The sequence below is a fragment of the Colias eurytheme genome, chromosome 26 (genome assembly GCF_061535395.1).
Source record: "Colias eurytheme isolate Ceu_HAF_F1 chromosome 26, ilColEury1 Martin Lab GWU primary, whole genome shotgun sequence".
In the NCBI taxonomy this organism is placed as follows: Eukaryota; Metazoa; Arthropoda; class Insecta; order Lepidoptera; family Pieridae; genus Colias; species Colias eurytheme.
The window spans coordinates 2,667,121-2,693,631 of record NC_143005.1 but is presented as its reverse complement, the minus strand read 5'-3'; the positions used below and the strand labels follow the sequence as shown (position 1 = coordinate 2,693,631).

General features: G+C 32.3%; 1 protein-coding gene across 6 annotated transcripts in view; it reads left to right on the top strand.

The window, feature by feature from the left end:
- Positions 1–26,511, top strand: part of brat (tripartite motif-containing protein brain tumor) — a 393,821-nt gene that overhangs the window by 12,340 nt on the left and 354,970 nt on the right. For 5 of the 6 annotated variants that reach the window (XM_090116982.1, XM_090116978.1, XM_090116985.1 and 2 more), the window contains exon 2: positions 15,236–15,265. The exons of the other annotated variant lie outside the window; for it this stretch is intronic. The gene's annotated coding sequence lies outside the window, so the exon portion shown is untranslated. The remainder of the gene's footprint in view (positions 1–15,235; positions 15,266–26,511) is intronic. 6 annotated transcript variants of the gene reach the window in all.

The window sequence follows — 26,511 nt, the reverse complement described above, 5'->3', positions numbered from 1 at the left end:
TTCAGCTCTTTCAGCTTTTTCGGGGTCCAATTAATCTGCTTATAATGAATTCTTTGCGCATAAATATAAGGTTGAAATTACGTGAGCACAGTGTAGCCGCTATATCAGATTTGGCAAAAGTTTTTGGTTGAAATTTATTGAATGCGTTATCTTTATTTCACGTTAGTTAATCTCGATAGAGTTTGTTCGCAGTGTTCGTGGAAATTTCGCTGTTTTTACCAGAATTGGGTTTTGTTAGTGGCATAGATTATGAATTTATGTGGCCGATGTGATACGGACTAAATTGGTTGGCGGGAAAATACTAAAAAAATTCCGCTTGTCTCTTTAATGAATTGATTAAATTTGTAGGGTTGAACAGGATTAGTTAATATTTTGGATGAGACGATGAAAGGCTTATGATGGATTCATGTTTTACTTCTGTATCTACCTATCTGTAAATAGTGATAATTGATGTTAATAGTGGTATGATACCTATTATTCAGTTATAACGATTGGGGCGGCGTTCTGCTAAGTCGATGTCGGCAATTCGTAGCTACATACTGCTACAGATAACAGATACCATACACTTTTAGACTCTACAGTTTACAGCATTACGAACGGCGATATACTACGGCATTATAATAATAGATAACACGAAGTGGGAAACAGTTGATGAAAATAGTGTAATCTTACAAAGAAAAAGCCCCGGCCTGACTGGCAATAGATAACCTAACACACAGATGAATCTGTACTATTTCAAAGAGCAAATGTTTTATTCTTTGCTTGTAACGAATAAGTTTTTTAACTTCTTGATTCGTTTTGAAAATTGTTGCAGAAAGCTATTTACCATACCATACCATGACATATTTACGACGGCAAGCTTCGAAATCTTAACTACAGCTACCGAATGTGTTTTTGCACTATCAAAACATGTTCCATGTTTCCAAAGCAGTATACAGTATCACGATAAGTCGCCAGTTGAAATAAAGAGCTATAAAGTGGAGATAGGTGATTTGGAGAGCCGCCAGGGTCGCCGGTTCATCAGGGTGTGAAGATTTGGCAAGCCGTGTTCAGCCGTGATGTATGACTCCAGATGGTTTTTAGTTTGGTGACAATTTTGAGGTTCAAGTAATGTTGAGATTTTAGTTCTATGCAATTTGTTTTTGAAGTGAACATTCATTTTGGCGCGTTTATAGTAAAATTTCGAAGTCGCGTCATGACAATACCGTCATGTCATGGAGTAAGGCGATGATTTTGGTATCTTTGAATCTTGCCAAAGAAATTTCACTTCTGACACGTGCTCGGCACACACGCTCTTTTTTAATAGGTAATTAGATCCTTTTTGGTATAAAAGAATTATTATTTATACCAATATTACAAAAAGAAAATATATTTTTATTGATTCGCTAAAATCTAAGCCGAGTTGAATGGTATTTTTTTATACCTTGCCATATGTGGCACTCAGGGACTGCCGCGGTAAAGCTATTGCATAGCATGCCTTCAAGCCACACCTCCGAGCCCGTCGGAGTGGGGAGCGTGAGGTTTTTTCGTTACGGAATTTCTCAATTCGGTCCCCGCGCTCAAGGCCCACGATAGAAGCTATGCAATAGCTTAAAAAAATGGACCCAGGTGACGATTTTTAGCCTAATTGTTCCTTTAATTCCAATATCCACTCTTCTGCGTTTAAACCAATCCGCACATCAGTCAAAAAGCGTTAAAAGATTTAAAAATGACATATCAAAAGTCAAATAATTAGATTACGCTCGCCAATCCACGTTTCAAGACCAGTGAATATCGCAAATTGATATGGACCGACCGTAATACACTTATGCAGTATAATTGAATTGATATCGTTTCTGCCAAACGGCTATGCTGTCATACTTGCACTCTTTTATAGAATAGTGACGTAAGGTATGCTTTGGTCGTATAGTTAGAGGAAATAAAATTAATATTATATCTGTTCAGACTTTAAAGAACATAATTTTAGATATTTATTTACCGGTACATATATAATCCTGCACCTAAATTGAAAATATATGCAATGTACATTAAAAAATCCAATTGAATAGAATTAAATAAATTATTTTCAAATTATTGTTCTTGGAAAGTCTACCAGGGCCTTAACACAGAGCCTTTTAATTAAAAAATTAGGTTTTAAACAATGTAAGCCTACATAAAAAATTGAATAATTTATGCATTTAAGCGCCATGAGGATTTTTCTTTCGGTCTACACATAAAACATAATATATATTATGTACTATAGATTTCCGCCCTCGGCTTCGCCCGCGTTTGCAAAGGAAAACCCGCATAGTTCCCGTTCCCGTGGGATTTCCGGGATAAAAACTATCCTATGTGTTAATCCAAGTTACCCTCTATATGTGTGCTAAATTTCATTGTAATCGGTTCAGTAGTTTTTACGTGAAAGAGTAACAAACATCCATACATCCATACATCCTTACAAACTTTCGCCTTTATAATAGTATTAAGATATTAGATAAAGTTAAGAAGAACTTTATCCGAAAGAAGCACTACATTTTGCTCTACAATGACGCCAAATCGTTAACTATTTTTCGAATTGCACATTGCCACCATCCCAATATTTCTAAACAGAAAGAATTTATTTTTCTTTATTAAAACAGTGCCTCAAAATACGATCTAGAGGCCCCAAATTGCTCATAAAGAAAATTTGTTAACTAAATCTGCTCTACATTGCTGCTCTACAAACCAACCCATTTTCATAAGACAGAATACCTATATTCATTTTACTACATTTAAAAAACGGGGCCTCTAATTTTTACCAGGGGCCCTAAACTACGTCTCTGCACTCAATCGCACGTCTCCAATAGTAATATAATTACGTTCCCACAGGACTGGGCTTTCAATGTTTCTGCGTTATTAGATCACAAGGCTGACCCGCCGCATGAAAGATAGAATTTTTAACTCATTTACCGATGTGGTGGGGCCTTTATATTGTATTCATTCATATAGATACGTATATAATGAATTTCTTTGGTGAAAAAAGTTAATTTGTAAAAGAGTAGATTTGGTATAGTTTGTCTATGATATTGAGAATTTGTGTTTATTGTTTTAGTCATGTTTATGAATATGAGAATATATTTTATTTTATTTGTTGAATTCGTAGGTTATTCAAAATTTTTTTTTTGTTGTTGTTATTTTGCTGTCGAAAGATGAGATAAAAGGTTTTTAAAGGATAAAAACTGTAAACATTAATAATAGCTCCATCAGATTCAGTCCCTAATAAAAGCAGGAAAAATTTAAATATTTTATTTTGTTTAGTCCATTCATACAAATTTACAGTTAACCACGTAAGTCGTGAATTAAGCAGCATTTAAATGTAATTTATCGATAAAGGTCAGATGAATACATCACTAGCCATAGCTATCTCAATGAATTCCTAGACTTAACAAACGAGCTACGGTAAACGCCTGTTAGCGAAAGGCAGTAGTCGCACTGAATGATTGATACAGTACAGTTGGGATGTTTGCCCATTACCTTATATAACTCTTTAGGGATGTACGGAATACATATCGATAAAAGTTTCGGCGAGTCCAACATTAAAAATGTTATAGTGTCATAGTATACAAAAAATATGAAATAAATTAGCTTACCTAATAGTTATTTTTAATTATTATGAACTTATTTGAACACATAATTATTACCTATATAATATGGATTTCAATAAATTTGCTTTTTTTAAGGAGCTTATAATGGATTCTTTCGCTTTTGTGTATATGCAATATGTAATTACGCTTAATTTCATAATCAATAAATTAAATGAATTTCCATAATATAATGTTCCTTACGTCTTAAAAATATAATTAATATCTAATAACTACAATTCTAAATTTAATGTTTCATAGAAGTCATGAAACTACACAATAACGTTGTTTAATTGCGCTCCGGTCATCATGGAGTCATTTATGCAATCGATGTTAATTAATATTATTATAATATGTATTGCAAATTGCAATTTATATCACTCATAATATTTCATTCTTGTACGCATAATTCTTTGTAATGATATATGATAATATTATATGTATTGTTGGCAATGAACATCGTGCTTGTCTTTGAACTTTAATAGTTTTACAGATTAAGGTATTTCTTAATCCACACTGTTTAATACGTTCTCAATGAAATTCAGAAAAACAGTTTATGTATTTTTTATTAAAGAAGCAATTTAAACTGAGTTATATCTTTCAAGTCTATTTGAATGAAAAAAATCGCAACAAACATTTTCATCGATCACATATCGATAGAACATACATCACTAGGTCTCAGACTTGCAATTTACCAAAGTAGGCTCTCATTTATGTAACGCTTTATCTAAGCCTGCCTTACCCAGTAACCTACCTGAATTCATGATCATACGATTGTATATTGTTATATCCATTGTTTTGGAAGCATTGTTTGGTTTTGTTAAATTGTTTTCGACTCGAGTGGCGTAATTCTATCGACTGTTGTGCAATAGTGTTGGGCTGTATCGATAAATATTTTGGGTATTTATTGAGGCAATATGTTTGATGTATATGTCGCAGGTAAATTGTATTATTTCGCCGTTTACAACCGGCATTTTGTAATATATCGAGAATTCGTAATCAGAAATTTTAGTCTGGATAAGGGGAAGGGTTAGGCTAGGTTCGTGTTTTTTAACTACATAGAAATAGAAATAGTCTGCTCGCAACCGTTTTTTTGTGGAAAAAGTAAATCCTCAGCATATAAACGGATTCCGTTTGTAAACGGAGGAAATTGTACAATGTGCCTGCAATATCCATACTAATATTATAAATGCGAAAGCAATTCTGTCTGTCTGTCTGTTACTCAATCACGCCTTAACTACTGAACCAATTTGCATGAAATTTGGTATAGAGATATTTTGATACCCGAGAAAGGATATAGGCTACTTTTTAACCCGGGACATAGGATAGGTTTTATCCCGGAAATGCCACGGGAAAGGGAACTATGCGGGGTTTTCTCTGAAAACGCGGGCGAAGCCGCGGGCGGAAAGCTAGTATAATTATAAATGATTGATGCTTGAATGTTTATTATATAGGTAGGCTTCAATGATATATGCGTGTGCCAATTGGTCACTTATTAAGTAGGTAGTCATTGTTTATTTTTTTCTTATAAGTCTGTAGGTCACTATTTGTATGCAAATTATAAGGTTAACATGTGTATTTATGTAGTTATAATATATATTTATGCATGTGTGGATGTAGTGGAACGTGGCGTTTGGCAATGGCGTTTTTAATATTAAATGTCTTAAACATGCATTTTATGAACTAACCTATAACTGACTTCTTAAATTGCAATTGAGAGCATCGCATACTTAAGAAACATCTTAGATCCTTGCTCATGTTAATTAGAAAACACAAAATAAACGAAAAACAACATTTCCTATTTATTCACCCTACAAAAAACAAGTCTTAACAAGATTGTAATTACAGTCTTATTAGTTTCTGAAATTTTCGCTGCATTTCCAATTTCAGTTTAAGTTGCAGGTGAGTCTATATTTTAACGAAACGTTCTTCATTAGTTTGCAGTCCAGTTAATTTATTCCAATTGGATGTTCTACAAATTTAGTTGCAGATATTCTATTTAGTGGCCATTTTGATTTCCCTGTTTCGTTGCGACTTCGTAGCAAATTGAGTTTTTATGATGTTGAGAATTTATGAATACAATTTTAAATTTTGCTTTGTTGGTAAGCTATTGCATAGCTTCTATCGCGGGCCGAATCAAGAAATTCCGTAACGAAAAAACCTCACGCTCCCCACTCCGACGGACACAGAGGTGTGGCTTGAAGGCATGCTATGCAATAGCTTTCTGTGGCAGTCCCCGAGTGCCACACGTCTTTTTTTATCTATATTATTGCTTATTTCCTTACAACAGTACCTATGATAATAAATAGTCTATTTAGATACAGTTTTGTATTAATCTGCTCATGATTTATCAATGAAATATAAGAGTGAGATTCGTCAGAATAGATGTAAGATTTTTATAGATTTTTCAATGTAGTTTTAAAAGAAACGAACACTTAACAATGTAGAAGGAATAAATGTAAAATAAACAAATACGAATGTTGTATATGAATGTTGCTGAATGTCAATGAAAACAGAATCCGCAAATGAAAGTGAAGATATTACGTAAAACAAACGAATTTGACTCTCGTCATTTTTCACGCAGCCACAGAACATTTATATTGAAGTCGAATCACCCCTTGCGTAACGTAATTATATAGTAAAGGGAATTTAGGCAGATAATTTATGGTAAATGAAAGGAATGTTTTGTTTAGAATTCTATGGTATTTCTGACATGTTACATGTCGTTATTATTTGGAAAAGGGATAAAATATGTAAACTGGTTAACATTTTGGTCTTAAAGAGGATAGAGATCTTTATAAGTTGAAATAAAAATAATCAACGATTATGAAGTACGCAATGTGTCGATATTTTATCGTTTTCAAAGATAATATTATGTAAATTATATACGTAAAATATAAATGTAGATGTAAATTCGTCGTAAGTAGGACATATATTATTAGTATTGTATAGAATGTTTTTATTAATTATATTGTAATGCTTGATTACAATAAAGGATAAATAAATAGACATAAAATAATAAAATAATTTGGTTTCAAAAATTATTTTCGATTTAATGTTTATGTTATAATTTATTCCGATCTTAACATAAATTAGGACTGTTTCGAAAATATTTCAAAGACAATAGAATTAATGCATCAGTTATTCATGAAAAATAAGGAAAGCGCGTTTATATTAACATTTATAACGTTATCCAGAAACTTTGCGTTGTTAGCGAACTCGTTATCAGCCCAGTTCCGAGAATCGCTTATTACGCATCCGCATGTCGCGATTCATAAGCTTACAGCGATTTATTAATATTATGTATTTTGAATATTAAAATATTATGTATTCTGTTTTAATTATAGCATAGGATGCACTATACATTATGTAAACTATATCGCATCCTATATCGTGCCAAATTTCCATTGATTTGAGATTTTGAAGCTAATACAAAATATGTCATTTATTCAGATAAAAGCTTTTCCCGCGGTTACATTTACGTAGCAGCGCACGCAATGCAAGCTCTCAAAAGGAATATTTTTTTCGCTGTTGTAAAATCTGTCATTGCTAAATTTTCAAGAATTTTTCAATTCGAACCATTAGTTGCTTAGATTTGAGAAAGAAACTCTCAGCTTCATAATATTAGTAGGTATAGAGTATACATATTACTCGCTAACTTCTTTACCTTGCACCACAACCCGCCGACTTTGGCTTATCACACTTCGGTACTTCAGTACCCGTCCCTCATGTATTGTGGAGGCCTATTACTGCCTTCATATTGAGTGAACCCTTATGTTAACTTGATAACTAACTTGCGTCCATATCTCTCATAACTATGTCTAGGCGAAATTGTTTTACTCGCTCGTCTTGTGGCTATTTTATCTACTATTTCCACGTGTTAAGGTTTGTTTTCGCGTGGCGTTAGATTTTATGATCGTTCTTTAGATTTTTCTTGAGATCTCTGTATCAAAATTTATGGAAATATGTTAAGCGGCTAGGACGTGAAAATGTAAGAAAGAGATAGAGCAAATTTCGCATTATTTGTGATAATAATCACGTTCGTCTAAAAGGTGGGAAGCTTAACGCTTTAATAGGCTAAAATGCTCATTCTAACCTCACTATGTCAAATATTTTAGTGTAAACAGGCGTAGAGCATTATTTAGTTGTTTGTTTAGTGCGTTCGAAAAGATTATATGCGATGCTCTTGCTCTATCTCTAGCTCTATGTTCATTGTGTTTAAATGCACCGTTAAACGAGTGGCGATCCACCACTGTCCGCTTCACCCGCAACTTCCTTCCGCGTACGGTGAAACTGTGGAACGATTTGCCACCTGCGGTGTTCCCGAACAACTACGACATTGGGGCCTTAAAGAAAAGAGCTTATTTGTCCATAAAAGGCCGGCAAAGCACCTGTAACACTTCTAGTGTTACAAGTGTCTATGGGCGATGGTGACCACTTAACATCAGGTGGCCCACCTGCTCCTTTGCTTGCTCTGACATAAAAAAACAACATTTTTTCTATTTATTATAAACTAGCTTACCGCCCGCGGCTTCGCCCGCTTTGTCTAAAACCTAATAAATGATATACTAAAACCTTCCTCTTGAATCACTCTATCTATTAAAAAAACCGCGTCAAAATCCGTTGCGTAGTTTTAAAGATTTAAGCATACAAAGGGACATAGGGACAGAGAAAGCGACTTTGTTTTATACTATGTAGTAATTTATGTTGAATATGATGAAAACAACAACAAATAAATTAAGTTTAAAGCCACAAAACAAGTAAAAACAATAAAATTAAGTTTGCATTAGACTCGGATGATAGTAAGATTATTTTTAATTAGGCTAGTAGTTTTTCATCAAAACTTTTGCGGGTGGGTCCGCCGTCGGCAAAATTTGTTTTAATCCCGGGACAAAAGCTTTTACTTGCGGGATATTTCTGTATGTCAGTTTATGACGTCATTTCCTGGAATAAATTAAGAGGCTTTAGCGAGTTTTATAATCTGACCAAGATTTGTTATTAGAAAGGTCTGCCTGTAGTATAAAATATGAGTTTGAATATAAGAACAATTTTGGTGGTAAAGTTCGCTTTTTGTATACAATATCCATACTAATATTATAAATGCGAAAGTAACTCTGTCTGTCTGTCTGTTACTCAATCAGGCCAGAACCAATTTGCATGAAATTTGGTAAGTATGGAGATATTTTGATACCCGAGAAAGGACATAGGCTACTTTTTACCCCGGGACATAGGATAGGTTTTATCCCGGATATCCCACGGGAACTATGCGGATTTTTCTCTGACTGCACGGGCGAAGCCGGGGGCGGAAAGCTAGTTGATTATAAATGAAAAAAATATGTTTGTCCGTAAGATAATTGCCAGTTTCTGTCAAATTGGAGAAGGTTCTTTTTATGCATAATAAAAGTAGTAAATTTGTAAATATTATTAATAAAAAAACGCCTCATTTTTATAAATTTTATTATAAAACTGGAATGGCCATGGCCAGTGAACTTTGAAGTATTGATATCTTCCAATTTCAATAAAGTTTAAACGAACAAAAAAAATAAATGAGATAAAGGCATTGTTCTAATAGATTTAAAAACACTATCAATCCTATATAATATAATGAAACAAATAAGTACCCATTAACATCTCAACATTACAAAATGAACATAATACTTTAACAGATAAAAATGATCCGTTCGAATTAACAAATCCTCACGGCATAATTTGTCACTCCGAGATTTAAAGTTGAAGGTGCGAGCGAAAAAGTAAGGATTTTTCGCCCTTAATTTAGTAACTTGCAAGACAAACGTGCGTAATAAATCTCGGTGATCGTTCGAGAAAAATCTAGAAGCTTCGGGAACACTTGAGCCGCGTAATTTGCGACGTTATTAAATTGTCTAATGACGATTGGCGGATTCAATTTCTTGAAGAATTGTGATACCGTTTTAGGTTTATTATGATTACTTTTAATTTAATTGAGTAGATTTTCCATGTTATTCGGTGGCAAAAGAAAGTTAAACATTACTTAAAAATACACGTTTATCGTGATATAAAAGCAAAATATAAAGAATTATTTAAACCAGCCGAGTAGTTTTTTATAGACACAAATAAACAAAAAAAAATAGTGAGTGCCGAGCACATGTATCAGAAGTGAAACTTCTTTGGCAAGATTCAAAGATGCCAAAATCGTCGCATCCATGACGTGACGGTATTGACATGACGCGACCTTGAAATTTTACTCTCAACGCGCCTAAAGAAGTTTCACTTCTTAATCTAATCTTTCCTCTCTTTACTATGAGCACAGTATTACAATATTATATGAGATTACATGTAATATGATAGTACCTACATTTTCTTAACCACCAAATATGTGTTCTATAACACCCATTGAAACAGCATATTAACTTACTTTCACACTATCACACTATCAAATGTCATGTTTCATCAAATAAAGATCAAATGTTGGGTCAAACAACTTTTGGCGCCATTCCAACACAGATGCGATGTCCACAGATCATCATATGTCATCTTGACAATTGAATTAATTCTACGACGCCATCTTTTTTGCGAATCCGGGGTATTTGCTTTATCTCGAATGTTCTTATGGTTTTCTTTTAGTTGATGATTTAGTATAATGTTACTTTGATGTCAGATTTTTAAGAAGTGGGGATAATTGAATTTAGCAGGGCAGGTATAGTTAGGGCGTAATTTTATGATAGTTTTGTTTTTCGTTATAATAAAATTAAAATAACATTGTTTCAGATGAAGTGTACAAAAGTGTTATGCGAATAAAATTACTATTTGAAAACTTTAAAATTCATTAATATTATCCATTGTTCTTAAAAATTTAAATAAATGATTTTTACGACAACTATCAAGCTAAATTCACTAAGCCGTTTAGATAGAGCCTATCAAAGAAATATACATTTCAATTAAAATACATAATCATTGCTAAATTCAATCTTCCTATAAATGGGTAGAAAATTAATTGATCATTAATAAAACTACCAAACGGTCATAAATAAATCACCCCCATCATTACAATAATCGAAAAATTAAACACAATCCAGTTAATCCTAACGATCGTTGAACAATAAAAATTGTTAACGCGTCTTGAATGGCGCGAAAATCCTTTATATTAGAAAATTTAACGTTTTGATAAATAGCCGGCTGTCAGACCATAAATCAGAAATAACGGGTTTCTATTAGACGGCTAATGCTTTGTGAGGATACTACTGCTAATAGATTAGTTGCTTGCTTTGTGGAGCATCCTGTATATATTGTATTGCTCGTCCTGTATATATTGTATTGCTCGTCCTGTATATATTGTATTGGTTCGCTCCTGTATAGTAAATTGTATGAGAGATTTTTATTGGTTTCTAGATATATCTGATGTGAGTTTCTTCGTTACGTATTATTTATGTAAAGACACTTCTAGCCACCGAAATAATGGCTTTGAATTATAATTGCCACTCTATAAAATTACTATTAGCTAAGATTTGTTGAATTTAGGTTAAAGAATTTGTTGGTTAGGAGTTTCAGTTTCACCACTTGCTGAATAGCATTGTCAATCGCATATTTTACACATTTAACATTTAGATATATACGCTTTTAACTAATAATTATTGATAATTATATCTACATTATTTATCATACTATGAACTATGAATCAAACAGCTTATTACGAACAAATTCATTGGATTAAACCATAGTTTATATAACACTAACGTTTACATAACAGCTCTAATCCCCCAACATTACATAATGCACACATTCGACATAATCGCAAACCTAACCTTGGAAGTTAAACGACTAATTTATTCAGAGCACGATCCGTCAAATCTCTGAAATTAAACACGTAACTTAAGTTTGAACGTTACCATCAGTCAGGCTAAATCTCAGATCAAGGGAGTCGCTTGACAAGACGAATGATCACAAGTTTACGGTACGGTGACGTTTCTAAGTGATGGTGCATTTACATCAAACGAGCGAATGCTCATTCTAAAACCGGCTACTCAGCTATCTGCTGCAAGGGCAATATTGGAATTGGACCCTTAATTACCTCCTTAACTGTGATGTGTATAGGCAAGCAAGTAATTTAGAGAACAGCTTAAATTGCTCCGACCACCGCGGCCGTGCAACCGAGATTGTTCCAATATTACCACTGCGGCAGGTACCTGAGTAGCCGGCTTAACCCCACTATGTCAAATTATTTTAGTGTGAACAGGCGTAGAGCGTTTCGTTGTTCTTAGATCGAAAAGATTCTATGCAATGTTCTAATACTGAACACAACTGAATACGAGTTTTCGTTTACACTAAAAGATCACGAAATAATGCTCTTGCTCTAGCTCTAGTTCTATGTTCGTTTGATGTAAATTCACCGTTAGAATCGTGAAAGCTATGCAAGGAACAATACAGTATGGAGGATGTGAAAAACAGCGAAGGCTTAGGATAACGTGGATCTAAGTGAATTCAAGCAAATTCAATTATTTATTCAACTAGACTTCGTTTAAAGGCGCTTTCGAATCAAATTATTACAGAAAAATTATAATTTACTCAAAATAATATTCGAATATTAATATTTGATTAGAACCTTAGAATGCATGTAATGTTAATTGTCTATTTATGTACGAAAGTTTAATAAAATACTGAGTTTTATTTTTTGACTGACACAGTTAAAAATAACCACTTTTTTTAAACTGGTGTGTTGTTCGTTTATTTTCCTAAGTTCGGTAAATCAAATTTACATACAAAATAGAGCAACCTACAATTTTGCCAAATGATATTGTCACATTTAGAATAAATCGCGTTTGAAATCCGTTAGTCTTAACATATTAACAGTCTATTTACCAAGTTTTACACATAATCAATTGTTACATACGAATTCAGTACGCAAACGTGCTCCCAAATCTCAATACCTCAATCCTGAATGTACAGTGTCGGATCTCAGTTTCAGAGATTTCAGAGATTTCTTCGTCGATTGCCAATTTGTCCCGTGTCAAAGTTGGAGCTCGGCAATCCCTTTGATTGGTGTTTCTATTTGATCTTAAATTTTACGGTTCGCAACTGACAAAGCATGGGACTAGGATTGACTTCTAGGAATATGTTTTGAGGATAGAATTTCAACGTATACGTATACCTAAGCGAAGTTTAGTTTAATAAATGTTTGAGTTAATAAATAGATTTATTTACACAATATAAAAATAGTTCGATAAAATGTGTGTTTTTTTTAATTTTTTTAGGTTGAAAAAAATGTAGTTATTTTTCCATTTTTTCATTGTTTTTATGAATGGACTAGCAGTGTGAAGAATTAAATTGAATGAAGGCCTACATTAATGAATAAAAATGTGTTTATTATGAATATCTTCTGATAGAGCCGGGCAATTTGATCAACGGCACTTAGTTAAGATATTTTTGTATATTGCATACTAGTGGTCCGCCCCGGCTTCGCCCGTGGTACATATTTCGCAATAAAAGGTAGCCTATGTCCTTTCTCGGGTATCAAAATATCTCCATACCAAATTTCATGCAAATTGGTTCAGTAGTTTAGGCGTGATTGAGTAACAGACAGATAGACAGAGTTACTTTCGCATTTATAATATTAAGTATGGATTTGTATACTAAATAGAAGTCTATCTAAACTTGTATTCAGATATATTTATTATTCACACCTCGTTTCGTGTTAGATCCCTAACAAGTAACGTCCAAAGTTTATATTTACCCCGTTCATTTAAATTCTTCCAGTACGATAGCCCGAAAATAATTAACTGTTAAGAATTAACTTTTTGCCCGAACTTCGGAGTAATGGCTTCGGAAGGCTTTATTGCGATAAATTGCTATTGGTAAAGGGAAATTATCCTCATTTGAAAACGTTGCACGTAAATGGTAAACGTGGATATTAAAGAATTTTTGACGGATTTTTTAAACGGTTTATTTTGCAGCTTTCTGCCAACTGCAACGGCTTCGTCCGCTGTCTAAAACTTAACAAATATAGGTACCTACTTAATAAAATCGTTCTCATGAACCACTCTATATAATACTAGCTGCGACCCGCGGTTTCACCCGTGTGTTGGTCTTATCTCCTGTTGGTCTTATCTAACACTGAAAGAATTTCTCAAATTAGACCAGTAGTTCCTGAGATTAGCGCGTTCAAACAAACATCACTTTTTAGCTTTATAATATGTATTAGTATAGATTATTAAAATATAACAACATAAAGTACAAAAAAACTTTGCGGTAAATTAAAAATCAAGTATAGTTTTAAAATAACTCGGTCGAAAATCGGAAATACAGCCAAATTCAATCGAAAGAAACCCCAACGGAAAGTTAAACTGTGTGAAAAGAAAAACGAACGCAAATTGGAACCGAATTTTCCATGTAAAAATACTTCAAAGGTTTCGTAAACGCCAAAATCGGAATAAAAGGTGAAAAATCGTAAAAAAATATCTTTAAAGCAAAAGCTTTGTTGGTACACCATTGTTTACTGACAGTGGAGGAAAATAACTTTAAACTGAAATGTTTAAAAACTCCCGTCTTGTTCACAATACCTGAAATTCAATACTGGTTATTCAAAATATAATGGACGTGTCTTTTTCATGATTTAAAATAAAATTTGTTCAGATATTTCGTTAATGAGTGAGGAATTTTGAGAACATTTTATTATGATAAATGTGAAATTTTATGGACATAACGTATTGCTAAGATAATCTCACGAAAAGATAAAAGATAGAAAAGTGGATAAGATACAGATAAAATTCGCAGGATTTGCCAATTGGCATGACTCTCTGTCTCTCATTACAAAATAGAAATGTTAAACAACTTATCCCGATAAACCGAGGGGTCCTGAGTTCGATTCTCAGTGGATCAATATTAAAAAAATGACGGAGCTATTTTATTATTATTTTTAATTTATTTCAATGCATTTTAAAATTCAGTTTTTTTGTGTAAACGTATATTCATTATTCAATATTTAATCTGAGATATTGCATTTGTTATTGTATTATGATGCTCTAGGGACCCATCAAATACATTTTATTTTCCGTTTTTCGCACACATAAATCTTCAATAAACGTGTAATATTTTTATTGTTTTGAACATTACAGTCTTTAGCTATAAAGAAGACCAAAAATCTGTTCCCGAATATTAAGAGAAATATCTTAAAAGACATAAATCCAAAACATAAAGGGGAAATAGGTTACACTCGGCTGGAGCACCCCTTTGTACTTCGGAATATTAATTAAGTGGGTTACTCTTTGGCATAAAACATGGTCAATTTAAGGTCAGTGGCTTTAAAAGCTATATATATAATACTAATGTGAAAGCGCCTTTATAAAGATAAATGTTTCTTTGACTTTTCAAATGCTGAAAAGAACATTTTTAACGTGAAATTTACATAAGCTTTACAGCTTTGTGTATATTGTGATAAAGTAAGATTATATTTTATTACAGGCTTTGGTCTATCTTTGTGTCAAATTTTATTCAAATCCATTCAGTCGTTCTGACATGATTGAATAATAACTTATTATGTAAACTTTAGGAAAGATAACGAATGAAACAAGTAATAAATCCTCTTGCAAATAGAGGTAGAGCCATGACTGTGTAAATTATTAAAACATAATTAGAAGCTAATTTAAGAATATTTTATGTTTCAGGTGAATTCTTCTTACCCCGTTACTAAAAAGGTACGTAATATCTTCTATATACCATAGAAATTTAGTTTCTCATGAAATAGCCTTTCTTACAATTTATTCACTAACTAAAACCATAATAATAAACTATAATATGTAGCTATATTATGATTTCTACGTATAAACCACAAATAACCTTGTACCCGATAAGCGTACTGTCCTTTTCCCACTCATCCTTAATTATATAGCTGTCGCGTTCACACAATTATTATTATACAACAAATTAATAGTAAATAATAAAAAAAACAATAATAGTATATTTAAAAACACAATTAAAGAGATGTATAATAAAACTCAAAATGGAAAAATATATTTCTGAATCGCGCAAGCGAAATTTTTTACGTCCGTACGTATATAACAAACGCGCCGGCAAGGGACAGAGGGAGTCCGTTTCTACACAGGAATTCGGTAGATGTGGTGGATCCGCTCTAAGTCCACTACCATGTGATTGCCCCCATGTCGGCCCATGCGCAAGCAAATATTGTCATCTTGATGAGGGTTTGGTGGTCGCCCTAGAATCAGATGCAATATATCGGAGGGACTGCTGTTGCGGTCAAAGATTAGCCACGCCTGTGAATCAGGTCGTTATGAGGTTTAATAGAGGAAAAATGTTCCCCAACACCACTGTAGTAGAAAATTTGACTTCCTTTTGCTATCTCCATATAAAAATTGTAATTATTTTTAGGATTCTTCGTTTAATATTCTTTTGATATAATATGTAATAGAAGTAATATTTTAAAATATGCTTATTCAAACTAAAGTAACTATTTAAAGCCACATATTACAACAAACAATAATAAAAAAAGTACCTATTTAAGAGTGGAAAAGACAACCAATTACCGTTATGAAACTAGTTGTTACGCAACATCCAATATAAACAAGGGTTTTAAAAACAGGTTTTCATTGTGAGTTAATCCCATTCATTCAACCGTCCGCGTCCGTAGCCCTGCGCGTATAAAAGGAGATTGCCCTGCCCAAGTGGCAAGTGACTATGGCACGTCTTGGTATCGCAATCAAACTTATTGTGTCAAGATGAAATATAGCTCAATTTAAAGCTTGATGTTAGTACATACTTTTAGAAACGATTAAAGTTTTTATGTAAATAAGCCGCAGTTCGCGACAATAAAAATAAAACAATAGTTTTATTTAACACTTCAAAAAAATACTTAACTAATCGAGTTTAAACTAACGATGAACGTTAAGTTTTACATTTATTACCTTTTTATTACACAGGTATTATTTTTATTTACAAGACAAATGTGAAAAGTAAATCGTAATAAACATTATTTCAAATAGAAACTAAGACATAATACTTACATAAGTACCTAATATGAGTTATGAGTTATGACTTATGACGCTTGCAAGAGAGATAGATATATGTGTCAAAACAAAAACTTTTACTTTTATTTCTATTTATTCGGTATAATTACGACTTAATAGTGATAAATATGATCATTATAAATACAAATACGAATTAACAGTATCACTAACACGTGACACAACTAGTATTTTACCGATTCCATACCTACGTGGTCATACATGTTTCAAAACACAAACTTTTACTATTATTTCAATTTATCCGGTATAATTAAGACTAAATAGTGATACATATGATCATTGTAAATACAAATAGGAATTAACAATATCACGAACACGTGGCACAACTAAAATTTTACCGATACAACCCGTGGTCATTCTCCTTTAGCTTGTTTTAAAACCCTACCCTTTAATTTCATTTATAAATTAAACCTTATGCAGATACTTATAAAGTTCAAAGTACATTAATACTATAAGAATTTTCTGAATCGCGCAATCAAAGTTTTTTTGTTCTCTCCGTATATATACACCGCCTGTCGTCTCCTACAATAGGGAGTCCGTTTCTACAATGGAAAATGGTTGCGGGATGGAGCCATCTTAAGTTCATCCCACCCAAACCGTATGACCGATAGAACGTGCCCACGTGGCCAAAAATGATGATAAATGATGATGAAACCGGCCTTAATGGCTTAAATACGAAATACGATATGACTATATACAGAATATTACAAAGTTCAGTGCTCTCGAAGTACCGAGGTAATCACCTCAATTCCACCCTGTAGAAGATTCGATTCTCTTTTTGTATGTGATAGAGATAATGTTATTTTCACTAATACTTTACATTACATTGTAGTTTCAGAGATGTTGATGCGTTCTTTGAGTTTCACCTATACCACAGAATCCATACTAATATTATAAATGCGAAAGTAACTCTGTCTGTCTGTCTGTTACTCAATCACGCCTAAACTACTGAACCAATTTGCATGAAATTTGGTATGGAGATATTTTGATACCCGAGAAAGGACATAGGCTACCTTTTATTGCGAAGTTATTACTCGATATTAATTCACTCTGTAAAAGATTCGACACTCTTTTTTACTACATCACTATAAATAAATTGAAAAAAAAAAAAATTAATTAGGTAACTAACTTTGTGATAGAGCTAATTTAATTTTCACCATACTAAAGCATTACCACAATATAGTCGTTCCAAGGACAGTTCATGATACATTTTGATCTTAAAAATCTTCTTATATATAAAATTCTCGTGTCACAATGTTAGTCTGCATACTCCTCCGAAACGGGTGGACCGATTCTCTTGAAATTTTCTGTGCATATCGGGTAAGTCTGAGAATCGGCCAACATCTATTTTTCATATGTACCACGGGCGACGCCGGGGCGGGCCGCTAGTCTTATATAATAAAATTCTCGTGTCACAATGTTAGTCTGCATACTCCTCCGAAACGGGTGGACCGATTCTCATGAAATTTTCTGTGCATATCGGGTAAGTCTGAGAATCGGCCAACATCTATTTTTCATATGTACCACGGGCGAAGCCGGGGCGGACCGCTAGTATTTATATAAGTGCATCATCTGCATGAAGGTTGAGTTTCTTCAATGTTTACTTTTACATTAGCTTTTAAGAATTTGACTTTTCGGACACATTCTTATATTATAGGACTAAGATAAGGGTCAATCTTGGGGTCAATATAAAATTTTTAGTCACATCTGTTTGAAATTTCAATCAGTAATATTCAACTCTACCACATTGGAATAAGTTATACATTTGATTGGACAGTGCTTCTGATACCTGCTTGGTTTTTTTTTATCTTCTATTTTTATGCAGAGTAGGTTGTGATTATAATATAGACTATAGAGAAAAATAAATCGTGTTCCAGTTTTAAAACTAAAGTGAGTGCGATTTTGATATTTAGGTATTCGTTCCGATCGTTTTTTTAGAAATGTATTTACTATTTATTTAAAAAAATATTCAAAAGTGTATCTACTTTATCTTTACATAAAAATGAAATTAACGACATTATTTCTAAAAAACTCTTACGGTAATACAATTCACACTGACTAAGCTATATATATAATATACTAGTGGTCCGCCCCGGCTTCGCCCGTGGTACCTACATGTTTAAACTATCCTATCTCTCAAGTTGGATCGAACTGCACATGGTGTGCGAATTTTATTATAATCGGTTAAGTGGTTAAGGAATCCATTGAGAACATTGTGACACGAGATTTATATACTCTTATATTAAGATATATAAATATGTATAGTAAGCTGTATCATGCTCTGGACACTCGTCATTTCGCAGCTGTACAAACGGGGTTATCTAGGGTTAATAGCATCTTCCTGTTGTAAATATATATGGGACATATCTCAGTGACACCCACTCAGGATGTTTTTGCAATTAATCATTGATATTCACTAGATGATATACTTAATACATATTTAATGTGTTATATCATCTAGTGATATTATAAATAATAAATCGATTCAGAAACATAACGATTCAGAAGCTAAATCAGTGTACTTACATAAAAGTAAAAAAAAAATAGAATAGAATGGAGAACCTCCTCCTTTTTTTATGTCGGTTAAAAAGTTATAGATCGGTTATTATTAGCGCTCCAGGAGTGACGTCAAAATGTAGCTAATTACCAAGAATTTACTTGTTGTCTCTTTTTCGCTCACGATATTTGAATCATGCCATCTTGCTTTCTCATCTAATCCTGTGTGTGTTAGCGCGCCGTTTTTGAAGATCGAATATTGTGTTCTGAAGCAGCATTATGTGTAAACCTTTGGCATTCTTAATCTTTTTGGATGTGTGCGATTTAAAAAATGTTATTCTGATAATAATAATTATTGTATAGAACGCTTTGTATTAATATGTTACGTCATTATAAGCATCTGAATATGTGAAAATGATACCATAAATATTATATTATTTGCATTATTAGGACCAGAAGTCGAAGTCCTCGCGTTTTTCTATGGAATTACTTTCTTTTCGTTCTCTATTCAATTGAAATATATTTTTCTACATTTGAAATAAAATGTATAAATGGTTAACATTGAAATGTTGGCACTAAAAGCTTAAATTCTAAGAACTTGCAATGAAGACTTGTAAAAACCTTTTATAAGAACTAGATGAATTGATAAATATTTTTCAAGTTACATAATGTTGAGAAAATGTTATATTTATTCTTATTTGTATCAAAGATTAATTAATTCTGAAATTGTTGTTTACGACAAGTCTATTAATCATCGTCTTATGAATTTTCGTTTCATTTTTCTTAATTATGTGTATTAGCTTTCATATTGTATTATATTCTCGCTCATGTACATTACTACCTGCGCCTCGCGGTTTTACCCGCGTGGTTCCGCTCCTATTTATCATCTTAGCGTGATGATATGTTGCCTATAGTTTCCGAGATAAATGTGCTATCTAAAACCGAAATAATTTTTCAAATCGGACCAGAAGTTCCTGACATAAGCGCGTTCAAATAAACAAACAAACTCTTCAGCTTTAATTATTTCTTTTATCTAAGTATATTATAATAGGTAAGTAATATAAAGGTCCAAATCGTAGGAAATTTCAGATAAATTATTAGGTACTTTTCACAAAGTTCAGAAAAGACACCCCAACGGTATAGGTACATTTATATAATAGTGGGGTACTTTATGTTATTATGTTAATATTTTATATAAAATTAAGATATTACCCTGCATTCAGAACACGCACGGTCCTCGCTAAAGATAATATATTTTCCGCGTCGAATGAACAATGATTCTTTCATTATTCTAGGAACTTTTTACTGTTCATTTTTTTTGAATTATTTATTGTACGATTTCTCTATTTTTTTTTATATAATATGTACTTTGTAGACAAAGACAAAGGTAGATTGGTCTACTTTCACCCTAATTTAGTTGGTTCTGATTTCTTTCGATTTTGGTACACTTAAAGACAGCTAATATTATCAATAACTAGTAAAAATATAACTTGAAGAAACTATATTTGAATAGATATTAAATAATATACAACATTTTATATATTTTTTATTCATTCATATTAACTTTTTACGACGGCAGCATAAATACGAGGTCTATAAACATTCTTAAAATATTGCCTTTCTTAAGCATAATATAGAAGGAGATAAAAAACATGGTTTGAGAGTTACATACCTACTACTTGAAAAATTATGCAATTGTTATTTTCATGATTTTGTAACATCAGAAATTGTACATCGTTCTTTTTATTTTTATTATGTAGTTAACTAGCTTACCGCCCGCGGCTTCGCGCGCTTTGTCTAAAACCTAATAAATTATATACTAAAACCTTCCTCTTGAATCACTCTATCTATTAAAAAAACCGCATCAAAATCCGTTGCGTAGTTTTAAAGATTTAAGCATACAAAGGGACATAGGGACAGAGAATGCGACTTTGTTTTATACTATGTAGTGATAATATTGATTAGTTAATAAATGCTTAATTATTATTATTTTTATTTAAATAAAATATCCACAGCCACATCTCGGCTTACCATCCGGTGAGATCGTGGTCAAGCGCTTCCCTATTTTACAATAAAAAAGTAATAGTCCGGGATACATCGCCCATTTTTGCAAGTGATTACTATCAAGCTAATTTTTCGTGAGTAGCTTTATTTTGATGAGATGCCCAATAATTTCATGTACGAAACTCTCGATTGTGGTAGCTTACAGAGGTAACAAGGATAAAAATTTTTGATTTGACGGTTCTCAAATATTTATTACGCAATTTGTAGGACAATATGTCTGTTGAATTATATAAGTATTAAATAAGTGAAAATAAAAAAATCAGCTGGTTAGTAATCATTTATGATGACTTCGTTATCGATACACATTGAAAAGGGGGACTCTTTGATCAAACCATAGATTTTGTAGAACAAATATTTTTTCGAATAATTTCGATAATTATCTTGAGATTGAACAAAAAAAAAACATTCAGTTAGTAATTAATATTTGAGAACCATCAAATCAAAATATTTTATCCTTGTTTCCTCTGGTAGCTACCATAATCGAGAGTTTTGTACATGAAATTATTGGGCATCTCATCAAAATAAAGCTACTCACGAAAAATTAGCTTGATAGTAATCACTTGCAAAAATGGGCGATGTATCCCGGACAAATCCTTTGAACTGTAATAAAAAGACAATATATATATTTTTTTTATTTCTAGTCTACACATCCCACCTGACCCTAATCCATAAATTCAAGGGCCGTTTCCGAAACAAAATCAGTCCTTTCATATTTTTCAAAGCGAGGGCCTGTTAACATAACCCTATAAACACTTGACACACAAGAGCGCTTCTCTATCGAAAGCTGTGACGCTCAAGTGATGGCTTTTAATCGGGTAACAATTGATTTCAGATTGGTGTTGGTTTGCGTATGTTGTGAAACGTTTTTAAAAAATCGGTTTTTTGACGTTAATTTTTATGAATATTTAATCACTTTTTTGTAAATTATTATCTACTTATTAAAGAATGACAAATATTCGGAAATAGTTGGGAAATAGCCTAAAGTAGGTACTCAAACTTTATAGAGATGTCAATTATAATACCGCTGTTCCCCGCGGTTTCACCCGCATTGCTCCGCTCCTGTTTGTATTAGCGTGATGATATATTATAGCCTTCCTCGATAAATGCGCCATCTTACACCGAAAGAATTTTTCAAATCGGACCAGTACTTCCTGAGATTAGCGCGTTCAAACAAACAAACAAACAGCTTTTTAATATGAAGTGTATATAATTTATAATATTGGAATATTTCTAAATATTATACCAAAAAGCTACAAGACGTTACAATCCATTATCTAGAAAAATGATATTTATAAAAAAGACGAGAATATTTTACTAGCACGTGGATGGAGCCATCAGTCAATACGGAGTTATTAAAGGGCATGATTTATTACTCTAAGTAGATATTTGTATCGCTTCTTTGATAAATTGATGCTTGATAGAATAGTTTCCTAGTGCGATTTATGGACAGATATGTCTGTTTTGGTTATTTATTTTGTATATTGGGGTACAGGTTGTTGGCCTATAATAGTTTAACATGGGTTCTTCAAAATTTATGTATATATGCGGATATTGTAAAAATTTTGTTTGGTTGAACGAACTTATCTCTTGTACCTGAGATAAGTTCGTTCAATTTGATATTTTTTGTTTTTATGGTATTCAAATTTATATTTATTTCACATTTATAAAAATTTATATGTTCGTTCAACCAAACTAGAATCTAAATTTAGTTAGAATTGAGAATTATTTGTTAAACTTAACAAATAATTCTATAGTCCAGTGATCAGTAGTTTTTGCATGGTTTTCTAAAATATAAATATTTATAAACCACATTTTCATGATAAAAGAGTTACAAAATATGAATAAAAATTTACAGGACACAGCTCTAACGTTTGTTAACTACTCCCTTACAATGCTCTCAAAATCCTGGTATATTTCCAAAATGCAACAGAATTTCCAAAGCAACTGAATCACTTAAGCGTTCTAGAAATTTCCAAGGCATTACCTACGGACTGAACTTAACATATTCCAAGTCTAATGGAAAGGCATTCACATTGTGGAATCCGGGAATCACTCCGGAATCCGGTGGAAACTGGTTAAGACCGGATTTATCAATACGCAACCGGGACTATCCGGTTTTAAAATTGGAACTTCGTCTTTGATTGGGATCTTGCAACTTTTGATTACGGCATGTGCAACTTTGTATACTTTGTATACAATACTTTGTATGCCATACTTTGTATTCGCAGTTTCGTTCAGTTCTGACTGGCAGTAATGAATTTAGAGAAGTTACGAGTTAGTTAATTTGTAAGTTTTAGGATCAAAGGGCAGATTACTACTTGCATCTTTGTTGAACTGTTGTTGAAATTGTATTCGTAATAATAATATAGGTAGTTAAATAACCGTATTTTTTACCACATACGTAATTAATATTTTAAGTGCTGTCTGGAATCGTTGGTTAGTAATTGAATATCACGATCAAAATATTATGTATATCTCGTTTGTAAAAGTGAAATTAATAATTACAATTTGTAGAAGAGTGCCTATTATTTTAAACGCAATAAATTTTATCAGTAATGTTAATTAATAATTTCAATATTTGCATAACCTTTACCGAAAAGCAATTGTAGTTAATTAACTATCGGAAAAATAATTCAAATACCAGCCAACGAAGATTTAGGATAACACATTCGATCACTAGATATTAGAACTCTAGTTGAATAAATAAATATTTGAATTTGATCGTGTCAATTACGATTTATGGCCGGCCTTCCCAAAATACCTTGACATATTAGCTATAATTCCTCACATTCCAGATTTTGCTATTCCAGGCACGTATTTTAATATGCTACGTTAATTTGCGGCTCTGAAATCTGTGGCAAATGCTTGGTTCTACAGTTATTCTGCTTCCTTTAAGACTTTTATTAATTATGTTTTAGATCTTTCCTGTATTATATTTACCTCATTGAATTTCTCTTACTTTTTGAAGCAAAAGGTTGTGTGAATTGTGGAAAAAGTTGAAATTTTCGAGTGATTAATAATTATACCTAACATTTCATGAGTTAAAGTTTTCTCGCGCTATATCTTCGCAAGTGTACAATTATTATTCATTCCTTTTGAACAACTCTAATTATTGAATAAAAACCGCATCAAAATTCGCCGCGTAGTTTTAAGATATAAGCATACATATGACAAACAGCGGGAAGCAACTTTTGTTCTACCTACTATGTACTAAGTAGTGATATAGAAGCCCTGGGGCCCCAATCCAGGGCCTCTACAGTGTAAATCCGTCCCTGTATATGTTGTTTATGAGACAGTATCCCGTATCCGGCGGGCACTATTAATGGCGACCGTAAATTCGATGCAATTTTATGACATTGATTTCCGTCACGCTCATATCGTATTAATATATGGCGTTTATGCGATGCTGTGCATATTAGTGATATATTAGTTTGAATTGTTAACAATTTGTTAGAAATATTTGGAGTATTTTGACAGGTCAATCTTTAATGAATGTTGTAGATATTATGCATGTAGGTATGTAGTTTTGTTTAGTATACGGACCGGTGTTGTTTGAAATTTGTTTTTTATCTTCTGTTGTGTGTGTATATTTATCGGAAGCTATTTTATAATAAATAGAAGTTATATAATAGAGTACGAAATAAGAAACTAGAAAGCTTTGATACGGAATACAACATTGTGTGTGAAACTCGTAAAAATATATTTTCTATAGCACGATGCCTTCTTAACATTGGACTACATATACTTTACCTACTTACTTTACAATTAATAATCTATATTAATATTATAAAGCTGAAGAGTTTGTTTGTATGTTTGTTTGAAAGCGCTAATCTTAGGAACTACTGGTCCGATTTGAAAAATTCTTTCGGTGTTAGATAGCCCATTTATCGAGGAAGGCATAGGCTTTATATCATCACGCTAAGAACAACAGGAGTGGAGCACTGCGGGTAAAACTGCAGGGCACAGCATAGCATAGTACTGCAGGGCATAGTATTTAATAAAATCTCTTAAAAATACCATACAATAAGCGTCGTTTCGTAACCAAAGACAATATTTTACCCCGATCAACTCTTGCGCAAGCTTATGCAAAATGCAGCTGCAGCTTGCGTAATGATCTCTTGTTGTTTATTGCTATATATAGCTTGGTGGTTAGTTATTCTATAAAGGTAGTGGGTTCGATTCCATAAAAAAATGTATATAAAAATAAAATGGTAAAGATATTGTGAGCAAAGTAGGTATTGTTTTTAATAAGTTACATATAATAAATTTAAGAAGTTAAAATGTAAGAATAGAGTGAATGTCATTTTTATTATGGTTTCGTGTGTTGATAGAAATAAAATAATTTTACTTAATATAATAAAAATTAAAAAAAAATAATGAATTTCTGGCGAATCACGTAATTCGATGATTTCTTTATTTATGTTAAGTGATTATGTACTCTATCATAACAATATTTTACTTTTAGCCTCGACCAGGAACCGAACCCACGTCCACTCGGTTCTACAATCACGCACCACTGTACCAAAGTAATTTCAAATGTTTGTAATAAAATCTTATTATTGTATTCTCTTTAATTTTATTTGTAAGTGTTCTTAAAACTGTCAGGAACTGAGATAGTGGGTTTTCTAAGAACCGGTTACTCAAGTTTGAAGTACAATTGTTTCAGTTGTGAAGTTAAATAAAAGGACATTAAATACAACTGCAATTTATGACTAGTTAATGCCCGGGACTTTGTTTGCAAAACGATTTTTTGTAAGGTACCTTTAATGTCATCAAAAATTGGTCAAATTTTTCTTTAGACTTTATGTAAAAAAGTTCCACAAAGACTTCGAAGATAATAATGTCGAATAATTTTAAACTTTTATTTTACCTTTTTTTATCCCTTACCTTGGGCAGCCTGGAAGAGATCGCTAGTAAGCCTTATGTACTGTATCAATCCGTTTATTGTATACTTGTAAATATTTTTAACTTGTTGCGGTATATTAAATTGTAAAAAAAAATAAATAATTGCGTAAAATCCGGATACACTGACTTTTTGAGGTTTTGATAAAGCTTCCAAGACATATTTACATACTTAAAATAACCTGTTATTTAAGCATCGTCAACAAACGCTTCGTTTTAATTTCGACTATAATAGTTTTACGATATACAATGCATAAGAGTAAAAAGCAATTTAACTCCGATTCAATAGTTACAACTAACATAATTTTAAAGGATTAATAAAAAGTAATTAAAACGCAGAATCAGCAAACAATAATGTTTTAAAAACTAAACGAATTGGAGTTACTGGAAGTTGGAATCGTTCTGAAGTTGGGAGTTATATTAAATTGAAAGCTTAAGTT